This window comes from Cervus elaphus, chromosome 24 (assembly GCF_910594005.1).
Source record: "Cervus elaphus chromosome 24, mCerEla1.1, whole genome shotgun sequence".
Lineage (NCBI taxonomy): Eukaryota > Metazoa > Chordata > Mammalia > Artiodactyla > Cervidae > Cervus > Cervus elaphus.
In genome coordinates, this window is record NC_057838.1 from 32,105,469 (window position 1) to 32,119,694 (window position 14,226).

The 14,226-nt window shown below is 38.1% G+C and overlaps 1 non-coding gene across 1 annotated transcript; it reads left to right on the top strand.

Moving 5' to 3' along the window:
• The first annotated feature begins 12,383 nt into the window (after nucleotides 1–12,383).
• Nucleotides 12,384–12,455, top strand: TRNAC-ACA. Its single transcript has one exon. It is a non-coding gene; the product is annotated as a tRNA-Cys (tRNA).
• Nucleotides 12,456–14,226: the final 1,771 nt, after the last annotated feature.

Sequence of the window (14,226 nt, forward strand, 5' to 3'; positions counted from 1 at the left end):
AGCATCCACCCAGGTGCAACAAAGGGCAAGGCACTGACTGAGCAGGAGGAGAAAATAGTAGCAGGCATCAAGCTCCAATATTAAAATATAGAAAATATTTTAAATGTATATGATATTTTGTTATTGTTTAGTCACTAAGTCATGCCCAACTCTTTTGCAACCTCAGGACTCTAGCCCACCAGGCTCCTCCATTCATGGAATTTCCCAGGCAAGAATACTGGAGTGGGTTGCCATTTCCTGCTCCAGGGGATATTTTGACCCAGGGATTGAACCCTTGTGTCTCCTACACTGACATTCAGGTTCTTTAATGTTGAGCCAATGGGGAAGCCCTTCTACGCTGTTCCACTGTTAAACTGAAGATATATTTCAAGAATGTCTTAGGCTGTCCAGATCTGCTCTGCAGCCAGCTGAATGCCACCAAGTGATGTCGTTTGATACCATAGGAGAGCAAGTCACCTAGCCCTGCCCTGACCGACTGACTCATAAAATTTAGTAAAATTGGTTGTTTTGAATCACTGAGTCTTTGAGCAGTTTAAATAGTCCTTATATATGCTTGTGGTGTATGAGCTGGGCAATCATGGAAAATATTATTCAATTCTATCAAAAAAGCATCTGCCATCCATTGTATCATTTTGACATTAAGTAATTTTTTTATCATGACTATCAAAGAGGGAGAAAGAATGCAATTAATGCAGCTTCCCTACTAAGTGCTAGGTACTTTATTAGTCTTTTTCATTTTATCATCTTATTTAATTATTACCCACTATACTATCATGTTATAATCATGATTATAATCGTGTATTATAATCACGATTACCATTTTACAAGTAAGGAAATAGGATCTCAGAGGTTAAGTAACGGTGAAAAAAGCAACAGAATTGAGATTTAAAATTAGGTTTTAATTCCAATACCCTGTCCTTCAAACTACATCTCCTAAGAAAGTTTCTCAAACACTTGGGTAAGAGGGATAGCAAAAATAATTCCCCAGCAAAAGAAATAACAATATGGTGCATGGCATTGTGGATAGCCATGCATATTTGTTCCTTGGCGAGTGTTACTATGTCTCATGTATAAATCTCATTACCTCTCTCATTGTCCATAACACATACCAACTGATATGCACACGTGTGTGTGGTCACTTCAGTTGCATCCAACTCTCTGTGATCCTATGGACCATAGCCCACCAGGCTCCTCTGTCCAAAGGATTCTCCAGGCAAGAATACTGGAATGGGTTGCCATGCCCTCCTCCAGGGGATCTTCCCAACCCAAGGACTGAACCCACATCTCTTATGTCTCCTGTATTTGCAGGCAGGGCTTCCCTTGTGGCTCAGCTGGTAAAGAATCCGCCTGCAATGCAGGAGACTTGGGTTCGATCCCTGGGTTGGGAAGATTCCCTGGAGAAGGGAAAGGCTACCCACTCCAGTATTCTGGCCTGGAGAAGTCCATACAGTCCATGGGGTCTCAGAGTCGGACAAGACTGAGCGACTTTCACTTCACTTCACTTGTTTACCACTAGCACCACCTGGGAAGCCCAATTGATATGCATAAAGCTTAATTTAAACTTTAAGCTTCTCTGTCAAGACTTATAATTCCTTGGAATGTTTACCACTGCTACCACTGAAATGGTCCCAGTGAAGACTTCTCCTACATAAAAGAGATGCATTTTATATTTACATTAAATAAATTAATCACACTAATATGTGTAAACCTAGAGCAGACTCAGCTTCTTCTGCAAATACAAAGAGACCAGGTTATGTAACTTCTCAAGCCACACGCAACAGGAAGCTTCCAGAACTCCTTCTCCCAAGTTTTTTTTTTTTTTTTTAATCCACTAAAACCTTGCAGAAATCTTCCAGATATTTAGATGAAAATAAATAAAATGCAAGAGATGGATAGGTGGGACTTGCACTTTTCTCACATTTCATGAGAAGAGAAGCATTCACATTTTGATATAAATCCCTGAAAGTAGGAAACTTTACTCAGAATAGTCATTAAATCTCTGTAGAGGAAAAATCCCTGACACATGTTATGGGTACAGGTTGAGATCTTTGCAAATCATTGCATTCAATAATGCTCCAAATCACCTCATTTTACTAATGAAATGATGGCAGGAGTGGGCTATAAAAGGGGAGAGGTCAGTTAGAATCGATGACTAGCCAAATACATATAATACAAACCTCATTCTTAGCAAGACTGTAAAGGCCTTCCATGATGGGACTTCCCAGTGCCTCATGTATATGTGAAAACAGGAATGTTAAACCCAGGACACCCACCAGTCTACTGTTCACTGCCCTCTCCACAGGAAACGGGTTGTTAGTTTGTTGAGTCTGGGGCCCTTTCTGCCAGAATCTCTGCAGTATTTAGCACAGAACCTGGCACAAAAGAGATAAACGATGCTCGGTTGAATGCACTAGAAACAGCGATAAATTAGACAAAATTTATAATTCAATAACTGTTGAGATACTCCTGAAATGTCCCAGGTAAATACAAAATGTGTCATTTTAGGATATTGCCTCTTAATAATTTCACCAAAATAAGATGAAGAGCTAGTGATAGTAGAACATCTATGCCTGATAAAAATTTTATTTGATTGAATGTTTTCTTTCATTGAAAAGAAGGAGATGTAGAGTTTTCAAAAATGAAAAATTATTAATGTAATTTCATGTAAAGTTTACAGTCTATTTCATAGTATACCCCATGATTTGTTTTAATATAACAATTTCACTTTTCAATATACACAAATGATTTAACAACCCCTTACTTACACAAAAGTTTAATTATGATTGGCTCTTCAAGGTTTTTAGAAGAAGTAATATATTTCCACAGTGAGATGTTTACTCAGGCTCTGGTATCAATGAGTATCAGGAGGTGGGGATTTGAGATCTACAGAAGTTAATATTAGAAGTACAGCATTAGCAGTTGAAATCTAGAGGAGTGAGGAGTGTCCTCATGGAAGATGATGGGCACCAGCTTGGGGCTAGACTGTGCAGGCACTGGCTTGGTCTGGCCAGTGTGACTAGCACACAGCCTTAGTATTTTAGAGGGAAATGACTAAGTCACTGTTAAAGTTGGAGATAATAAAACAGTTTAGCCTCTGTGGTCTTACATTAGCTTTACTCTTTTATGTTACCTACCTCTGTGAGTATTTAAGTCTAAAGTTTCTGGTTTAAAATCCCCCACAAATGAACTCACTACATGAATATGTTTAACCAGCTAAAAAATGCTCATAGTTTGTCTAAGCAAGGCAAACTTCTAAGCATGGTGGGGAAATAGGACAAAATAAAAGGTACAGTCAGGAAACAGCATCTACTACATCACTGTAACAACTACAAATTGGAAATGCTGGCTAAAAGCACAATATATAGATGATAGTTATGAAGGACATCACAAAACTATACAATATAAATAACACTACAATATAAATAGTTTGGATAATAAATCCAAATCTGTGTTAATGTTAAATTCAGAAAGCAAAATAATCCAAATGCAAAATATATAGTTCAAAGTGAAAGAAAAGGCTCATACTGGTGAAATGTTAAGAGAGTCAATGATGTGTTTAAGAAAATGGTAAAATGCATTTCAAAAACAGGTATTTCATAGAGTAGACTATTCATATAAATGGTTAGACATGTGATAGTTAAATACTTTTAGTAGCAAGTGGTTAATGGGAAATGTAGACTAGCATAATGAAAAGAGAGAGAGCAATAAATAAAGATAGAGATGAGAGAGGGACATTATTAGCTTGTGTAAATAAAATAAAAAACTCCCCCTTCAGGTATGGCTTGATCAAGAAACTAAACCAATGTTATCAAAGCCAAACCCTATTTCTACTCATCTCTCTGAACAGCTTGTCTCTTTATTGGTTTCATCTTTAGATATAATTTTCCTCTCATGAAGGCAAGATGGTAAGATAAATTAGAGGTTCAGGTTTATGTTTTCAAAATTTCAAGTTCAGGGATAAAGAACGTAATCTCTTCCTCAAAAGTTCCATAATTGGCTTTGACAAATTCTGATTTTACCCTTCTCTGGCATATCAAACATTGAGAACTGGGGCTGTGATGCTCTGATGGCCTAAGCCTGAATTACATAGTACCCAGGAATTGGTGGCAGAGTCAACCATGAGAATAAAAACTGCATTGGTTGAAAGCGGAATACAATTAGTTCCCCAACAACTATTCCTTTTACTGTTACTAGAAAAAGAAAAGAAGGATGCTTAGTAGCAATTCAAAGACATCACTGCCATTAAATTTTACAAAGCCTTGAATATTATCACAGAGAAGTTGTGGGTTTTGTCCTATATTTAATAGCAAACAAGGAGAAGATGGGCACTATAATAAAAGGTGAATTAAAGAGAATGAATCAAATAGCAACTGGAAGATTGTATCACAGACAAATTCATTGGATGTTCTTTCTAGCAATTCTGATCACACTCCATTAAAAAAAAAAAGGATGGGAAATTATGGAGAATAAATACTGCATAAAAGAATATCTTTGACATATCACTCCTGACAAGACTAAGCCAAATGTTATGGAGATAAGTAACTCTAGAATAAAATATTAAACCAATTTCTCTTATTTGGTTTTGATTTAAAGTTGCACTAAGCAAAATGATTTATCTTCTGTCCAGAAATAATAAATCAAATAATTTTAATGGAGTAAAAGAGGAGAAAAATGGGAGATTCAGGGGAATCAGTTATTTGTCAAAATGTAAACTTAAGCCATAATATTCCAAATTCTCTCCTCATTGGCTGATTTCATTACATTCTGTCAAGCTGAAAAAAAAAACCAACACAACAAAGCAAATCTCTGTCACAAAAATTGGGCATTATGATACCAGGAATTAATGGAGGGATAGAATAATTGTAGCACATCAGAGATAATAGTTCAATACAGACTCAACTTCTAAACTGAAAAAAAGCTCAGAGGGGAAAGGAAAATGAATGTCTCCAACTTTGTATCTAACAGAGTTTACCTATTTTTCTTTGAGTCACGTATTATGGAAGAGGCTCAGAAATATTTTCGATGCATGAGTTAATAAAAGAGGATGACAAGATACCCTAAGGTGGGGCGGGGGTGGGGGGAGGAAGTGGCACAACAATGCTGCTGACTGTTGAAAGTCAACATACTGGATCTAGAGAATGTTATGAATGTCTTCTTATTCCTTCCTTTGCTTGTATGGGAAGGCATCAAGGGCCTTCCCATTCACTGTATCTGCCTTAGACAGTTTTTCCATTCTACCACAAGGTTTCTGATCTCTCTCAAGAATCAAGCTGACTTCTTTAGCCTTCTCCCCTGACTGAATATCAATGTGGAGAATATTTTTATTCAAATTTCTGCTAAATGGGGGAAAACAGATCATAGACTCAGAAATTTTATGTTAATTTTTGGTGAAAATAGTGTTTTTTTCATTGTTGTTTCATGGGTGAATGCTAAATTTCTAGAAGATTAAAAATAATAATCATCATAACTGTTAAAGCTAAACAGCATCTGCTAAAGTTATAGCAGCAACACCAAGAAATCACAGAAGTGTCTCAGGAGCAAAAAGAGGAGAATGCTACAAGGAAAAAGCACAATCAAGCATGCTGAGTTTCTCTGAGAGAGTCAGCAAGAATAGTGTGATCCTTATAACTGACCACATGAAGGTCATTGGATTTTGACAAAAGGAATTCCAATAAAGTGTGGGGCAAAAGACCTATTTTAACAAGATTAGGAGTAAATGGAAGTGAAGAACTTGATACATTTTATAAAGAATTATTTCTGGAAGTTCAGCTTTAAATGAAGGCCGAAAAAATAGTGCAAATACAGAAGAGAGATATAAGGTCAAGAGGAGGATCTATTCTCTTTGAGTTGATGTTGGTTGTTTATTGTTGCCTTTGTTTAGATGGGGGAGGTAGGAGTCTTTGTAGTCTGATAGGAATAATCCAGGAGAACAAAGGAAGATTCAGAGACAGAATATATAAGCTGAGTAGGAAAGTATTCTAAGCGGGCTTAACTGGGGATAGAAGAAAAAGTGAACACAATGAGGGGAAGTTTGGGGACTTGGTGGAAAGATATGGAAAGCAACAGAAGATTTCTTTTGTTACTGAAACCATATAAGGAAAGCTGATAACCTAAGTGTGAGGAATGGGGAAGAAGAAGGAGTTAAAGATAACTTTACATTTTTAAGTGGTAAAACCACCATGAATAAAGAGAGCACCAAGATTCATTCTTGAAGAGGTAATAATCTTTCAGTGTATTTAGTTAGCAATGCCTAAGTGACATCCAGGTACAGTTAGCCAAGTTCTCAGAAATGAAATATGACAATGTGAGAGAATTATCAGGACTAAACATTCAGATTTGTGATTATCCAGGCAGAGATAAGAGTTAAAGCCAAAGAATTAGATGACACAGACAAAGAAGGCAGGGAAAGAGTAGAAAAGATGAGCAAGAACAGAGCCTTTGGGAAATTTCTGTACTTATGGAATAGAAGCAAGAAATTGTTTCAAAGGAGATAGAATAGTGGTGCCTAAGAACCAAAGAATTGGTTTGTGGACCTAGGAACACATAGAATTGTGATGTGACAGAGAAACCAAACAGTACTGTCCAAAAGCTAAAGAAATGCAGAGGGAAAGACCAACTAGGTAATACCACTGGATTTAGCAGGTGCAGGGTCATTTCAAGAAACTCACTAGATTGATATGGGTAATATGCCCAACTGATATGGGTAATATGCCCAACTCCACAAATTAAGCAATGTTTGAAAGGAAGTAATGGTTGTCAATTTCTTTTGAAAAGTTTGACCTTGGAGAGAATGGGAGAGCTAGACTAGTAGTTTGAAACGGTGGCAGAATCAAGAAACTTAATGTATTAATGGGAGTGAAAGACAATAACATAATTACAGGATGAAATGAAATGTCAGGGGAAAGACAGAAATTGAAAACATCAGTAAGAATGAAGATAATGGATAAAGTGAGCCTTCCTTCCCTTCCAACAAAACATGCTTTGGACCCATCTTACCTGCAAAACTCTTCTCAGAACCTTCCCCAGTTGTGGAAAAAATGGGGCAAAAGAGGATGGTCCTATCTCAGGTCTCTAGTGAGTATATTGGACATGCTGCCAAGGTGGCTTCATGCAAAAAAAATTCAAGAGCAAACTATACTAAAGTGAAAACAAGTTTATTTAGAGAGACGCACACTCCAGAATGTGGGCCAAACTCAGAAGGCAAAAGAGGCCTAAAATGGGGTGGTAGTGAATTTTTACAGGCTGTGTAATTTTATAGGGTGATAAGTGGGAGGAATATTCTAACTACCTTGGAGGAGAGGTGGGATTCCTTGAACTGAAACAACCACTCACATTTTTGCCATTTATGGTTGGTCTTAGAACTGTCATGTTGTCTGTGGGTGTTATTTAGCATACGCTTACTCCTTGGAAGGAAAGTTATGACCAACCTAGACAGCATATTAAAAAGCAGAGACATTACTTTGCCAACAAAGGTCCATCTAGTCAAGGCTGTGGTTTTTCCAGTGGTCATGTATGGATGTGAGAGTTGGACTGTGAAGAAAGCTGAGCGCTGAAAAATTGATGCTTTTGAACTGTGGTGTTGGAGAAGACTCTTGAGAGTCCCTTGGACTGCAAGGAGATCCAACCAGTCCATCCGAAAGGAGATCAGTCCTGGGTGTTCGTTGGAAGGACTGATGCTGAAGCTGAAACTCCAATACTTTGGCCACCTCATGTGAAGAGCTGACTCATTGGAAAAGACCCTGATGCTGGGAGGGATTGGGGGCAGGAGGAGAAGGGGACGACAGAAGATGAGATGGCTGGATGGCATCACCGACTCGATGGACATGAGTTTGAGTAAACTCCGGGAGTTGGTAATGGTCAGGGAGGCCTGGTGTGCTGTGATGATTCATGGGGTCACAAAGAGTCAGACACGACTGAGTGACTGAACTGAACTGAAGGTATTCAGGGTGACAAAGGATGAGATGTTTGGATGGCATCACTGGTTCAACGGACATGAACTTAGGCAAACTCCAGGAGACAGTGAGAGACAGGGAAGCCTGGCATGCTGCAGTCCATGGGGTCGAGAAGAGTCAGACATGACTTGGAGACCGAACAACAATGTATTACAATGAACATATGATGAGACTCAAGGTTTACGGGAAGTCAAATCTTCCTCCATCTTGGACCTACTCCTAACCAGTTCTAACTGGTTTTTGTGGTATCCTATTCTTCTTAATGGTTGTATCATTCTTTTAAGGTTGTACCCTGCCCCTTTCCTTCCTGTCTCACCCCCAACATCTGATGACTTGTTGATACACCTAATTTCCTCCAAGTCAGGATGAGATTTAGGACATATTTGCATGCTGGTCCCAGCCTGGATGATCTTCATGCCTCAGGCTTCATTTCAAGTATTTCCTTCTGTAAAAGAATTTTTTCCTACAACACTCTCTGAAGTAGTGTAGGAGTCATACCCTATCACAGCATATTATTTATTTTCTTGAGAGAACTTATCAAAATAAGAAACCATTTTTCTTTCTTGGTTATCTCCAAGCCTTATGAGAGGGAATCTGTTCCAAACAGCAGTGTAATTTGTTTTGCATTATAATAAGCAATAAATCAACATTTGTAGGATAAAGGTAGAGAAGTGGAACTTATAAAACTAAAGAAGGAGTTCTCTTTAGAAAAAAGAGGAACATTTTCTTTCCATGAGAAAATTGATAGCTGTAATTGTTAGAAATTTTGTGGTAGATAGGAGCAATTGTAAGGCAACTCAATTTGATACGGTAGGAGGCAAGGTAATCTGTTAAAATAATATCCCAAATTCACGGGGCTTTTTTGATTTGCCAGTTACTGTGTTCAGTACTTTTCAGCAATATCCCACTTAATCCTCACAACAGCCCGTGGGTGGCCCATTGTTCTCCACATCTTGCGGTTAAGCAGAGAAGAGGAGATGCAGCCACAGTCACCCAGCAAGAAGGACACAGGACGGAATCCAGGCTTATCCTAAATCTCTCCCTCTTAACCCATGATGATACACTGTAAGGTGTGAGGAGAATCCAATCAGACTTGGAGACGTAAGGCAGCAGAAAACCTTAGGCACAGTTGCACAGCAGAATGTTTCCAGAGTCAGGATTGAGTTAAGATAAAGGAAAGATTTTGAGTGGCTGTCCTAGAGCAGGGCCATAAACTGGGGCTGTGTCTCCCAGGACTCCCTTCCCTATGAAGTGCTAGTCACAGACAGACACTGTGTATGAGAGGCGGACGCGGGAGAGAAGCCTCGGTCGGGTCTTTATCAGCCTGCCAATGAGAGGAGGGCACCCGCGCATGCTCAGCGCCACGCTCGCCGCCCTCGACCTGAGGCCGGCGTGAGCGCCACGGCCCAGTTTCCCTCAGGCCAGTGCCGCCAGCACCCTCGGCTTCTGCCGGAGCTCCCTCTCCAAATGCCAAGTTACTAGGTACAGCCGCTGAGGCACCAACCAAGGCCGCAGCTCCTCCCGCATCATGTCTCCTCCTCCCGCGTTTCCAGCTCCTGGGCTAGTGAGAGTTGCTCTTCATGACTCAGAAAACCGGCCTCTCTTGCAGGCCACCCGCAGGTCTGAAGGCGAGGCTTTGATGGTGGTGAGAGGCAGCGGGAGCCAGCGCCCCTCCCTGTGGGTGCCATGCTGTCTCTGCTCGCTCCACTTTCCTTCTGCTCTTCCTTCAGGAAGAGCTTGCTCTGCCAACTTCAGCCCCAGCGGGAGACACAGAAGCAACAGGGATACCTGGACTGTTTGGCCAGCACCACAGTGGCCCACGTCGCAGCCCTATAAGAGATCCTATATTCTATATCATTCTTAGCATTTTTGCTTCTTATTTTGTATCAGTCCTAAATTCTTGCTTCTCAGCTAGTAGCTTTCAGGACAAAAAGGCCCAGTTGTTGGAAGAAAGCATGAAGCCAGCTGGCACTTCTGCTACTATCCAGCACTGATCTAAAAAATACAAGTAATAAATAAAGAAATAAAAAATCAAATGATGGACAAGCCCTGCGAAGGAATTTGACATATAAGAACAGTTGAAGGACAAAGTGAGTTAAGGAATTCTGTATACATTTCTTCATAGCCCTGTGTGGTGTGAGCTGCTTTGTTATACAACATCTTTTCTGAGAAGTCCACCCTCTAGACCGTGTTAGATATTTCTCCTTGCTTTGTTATACAACATCTTTTTCTGAGAAGTCCACCCTCTAGACTGTGTTAGATATTTCTCCTTGCATTGTCCCTGAAATCCTAATACATTGAACTCAAACTGAACATTTACTCCTCTGAAGCTGACACCTTTTATTTCTCTAGCACCTATCCTAGAACCTCAGAAAGAAAGGAGGAAGGGTTGTATGGCAATTCTATCTCAATAAAACTGGGAAAAAATAAGGAAGGAAGTGGAAGGTGGGGAGTTCTTTCTGTTAGTTTGTTTGTTTCCCACTCCTTTCATATCATCTTGCAGAATATCACACACCTGTAGGTACTCAGTAAATTCTTTGTTCTAAAGTACATATGTCCAGAAATTACAGTACAATGAGGTCTTGCCACATATCTCATAGCTATCTTTGTTTTATGTTATTACTTTCCACAGGGTACTCTGATCACAGTACACTCTTTAAAAGTACTTTGTTGTTTTACAAACTTTCTTCTCAAATATTTTCTAATCCTCATTGAAAAACAAAGTCAATTATGTGTAACTCATTTAATTAACTTGGCCATGAAAATGAAGTGAATAAACAGTCAGCAGAAAAAAATAAATATGCTATAAAAAGAGATTTAAGTATATATTTTGTATCAATACAAAACAAATATAATAAACTTTGTGTAGATAAGTAATACATGAAAAGCAAGGCATCTGCAAATATCATTAATGTCTTAAATAAAATGAGGAAATCATTTATTATAGCAAACAGTTTATATGAGGACATATAATAACAAGACTCCAAAATGTGAAAATATTATAATTCTGCTTTAATGTTACGAATTCATGGCCACTTTTACATGCTGTTTTAGTCAAGTTAAGCAAAAACAAATAGCTTAGGTGAGCCTTTAATATTATTTGTGTGTGTGTGTATATATATATATAAAACCATGGACTTCCCTGGTGGCTCAGTCAGCAAAGAATCCACCAACAATGCGGCGGGCGGGGGGACCTGGGCTTGAACCCTGAGTAGGGAAGATCCCCTGGAGAAGGAAATGGCAACCCACTCTAATATTTTTGCCTGGGAAATCCCATGGACAGAGGAGTCTGGCAGGCTATAGTCCATGGGGTCGCAAAGAGTTGGACACGACTGAGCGACTTCACTTCATTTATATATATATATATATAAATATATATATATATAATTTTTAAATAAAAATATTTTATAAAATAAAATTTTATAAAATTCATGTTTTTATACATATATATAATACATAATGAACCAAAAGTTAATAAATATCTGAGGCATGCAATTAAAAGATAATATATGGTATTGAGAATCTCAACCACATACATTTACTAAATACATATTGTTAAACATATAATATGTTATTTAAAAGCCCCAAATTATGCACAGTATCTTCTCCCCAGTTTAAATCCAAATGCCACAAATGATAGATACTTAATGGTAGGACTAACCATAAAACAAAAGATATACAGCTTGTCAGACAAAATTGAATTGAACCTACTGATGTAACTTGGAATAGAAAAGTGGACAGGTTTATGTGGATTTAAAAAACACAAGGGAGAATATATACCGGAGAGATGACTCTCAGGTGGAACCACAAAAAGGCACCAAAGAAAAATGAGCATCTATGAATAGAAGACTGATGGAAACTTCTCAGGATAGTTGCCTGGAGAGTTATCTGCAGGTTATCTTATGGATGGTCCTGCATAACTAGTGAGACACTTCTTTTCTCTGCCTATAGGATTGGTTCCTAGTCAGTGATCTAAACAGAATGTGCTTTAAGCAGAGTAAGTTATTTTCCTGGGAGGCATCTACTCTGTGGATGCTGAAGCTGTTGAGAGAAAAGTGAGTCACAATAACTTCAAACCTACAAGAGATATCCAAAGAGAAATGAAGGGAATTCCAACTTTGGGGGGGAGGGTAAAACATGTGAAAGTACTTACTCATAAAGAAGATACTTCTTACTTGGGTAATTATATGAGTTCTAAGCAAATCCTCCTACTCCAAAGGAAAACACCGTTAAAAAAAAAAAAAAAAATCCTGACAATGGGTCAGGTTTTCCACTTACACAGAAACCATAGCAACTTACTGATCCATTCAGTGAAACAGTATGTTAGGTAAACAGACACAGCTGTCTAAAACAAATTTTCACTACTTATCCATAAAAATATATATAAATGAACCATATATATATAATATACATTATATATATATATAAACTTCCCTGGTGGCTCAGACGGTAAAGTGTCTGCCTACAATGCGGAAGACCCAGGTTCAATCCCTGGGTTGGGAAGATCTCCTGGAGAAGTAAATGGCAACCCACTCCAGTATTATTGCCTAGAAAATCCCATGGACAGTGGAGCCTGGTAGGCTATAGTCCATGGGGTTGCAAAGAGTCGGACATGACTGAGTGACTTCACTTCACTTATATATAAATATATATATATATAATTTTAAAATAAAAATACTTTCATAAAACAAAGTTTTATAAAATTCATATAATTTTTATAAATATATAATGAACCAAAAATTAATAAATATCTGAGGCATGCAATTGAAAGATGATATAAATTATTGATATAAGAAGAAACATACAATGCAACAAACAGGAACTTAAGATTCTAATTTATATCTTCAGCATGATCAAGATAATGTGGTCTAAGTGAAAAAAAAAAGAGCATATTACCATGAAATTGAATAATTCAGACAACTAGATACAGTCTTTGAAATTAAAAATATGTTCTTGTAAGTGATTTATTCTTCTAGCTATGATAGTGTAGCTTATATTATATCATATGAATTCTTAAAATATAAACTACCATGAAAGAGGTACAGATATGAATCTTCGCGAAAACATGGAAACGCTGCTATATAGCAGCCAGGGTATGAGAGGCTATAATCTAGAAACAAGGGGAACTCACTAAGTTTAACCCAAAGTTCTGTACACTGCTTTCCCCTTTGGGGGCATTTACTTATTTTTGGTACATGGATGAGAAACAGGAAAATGGACAGCTTCTAAGAGGCAAGAAACCAGAAAAAATTTTGTAAAGTACTCCAGGGCAAGGAGACAAAAAAATGGAGTTTAGAGACATGAAGGTAAATAGGGCTTTATTACAGAGAAGGTGGAACAAAGAAGTTAGTCCAATACATGTCAATAATTTCATATTTAGGCATTTGCTTATATTTAAGGTGCACAGGGCAAAACAGTAAGAAATCACGCAGAAAATAGCTATCCAAAATAGTGAACTTTTTGGCAGACCCAAAGTACTGGACACAGAGAAACTGAAACTCAGTATTTATCATGAAGGAGAATCCTAGTGAATATTACATGCTCACATTTGGAACACCTAGAGCAGAAATCCCCAACCCCCGGGCTGGAGACCTGTACAGGTCCACAGTCTGTTAGGAACCAGGCCACACAGCAGAAGGTGAGCGGCAGGCAAGCCAGCCACTTGCCCATTCATCTGTTGCTCCCCATCACTCACAATGCTGCCTGAACCATACATCTATCGATGGAAAACCTGTCTTTCACAAAACTGGTTCCTGGTGCCAAAAAGGTTGAGGACTGCTGAACTAGAGGATTACATCATCAGATTAAAAGACTAGAAAACACTCTCCGGTTTTTAATTGGGCTCAGGTAATCTATTCATGCACTATTTCCCAGATAATAGAGTAAATTCTCTCTAGAGGAATTAAAAACCATCCATATCCTCTATCATTTCTATATGAAATACTGGCATTTAATAAAAAATTGCTAGGCATACGAACTAACTCAATGAATGTGTGTGTATATATATATATATACACTGATGAATGAATGAATGCACATATATGCATACAAAGATGAATGAATGTGTGAATGAATGAAGAGGGGAAAAGAGTGAACACAGATGGAAATGCAAATAATATACACATTGTAGTTATCAGGCTTAATTAAAATAACTCATCATTTCAAGAAAATAAATGAAAAATAAAAAAGAAAAGAAGTGATTTATAAAAGTAATTCACTGTGAATCAGATTCTATATGAAAGGATTCAAGTGGAAATTGTAGAAATAAAACTAA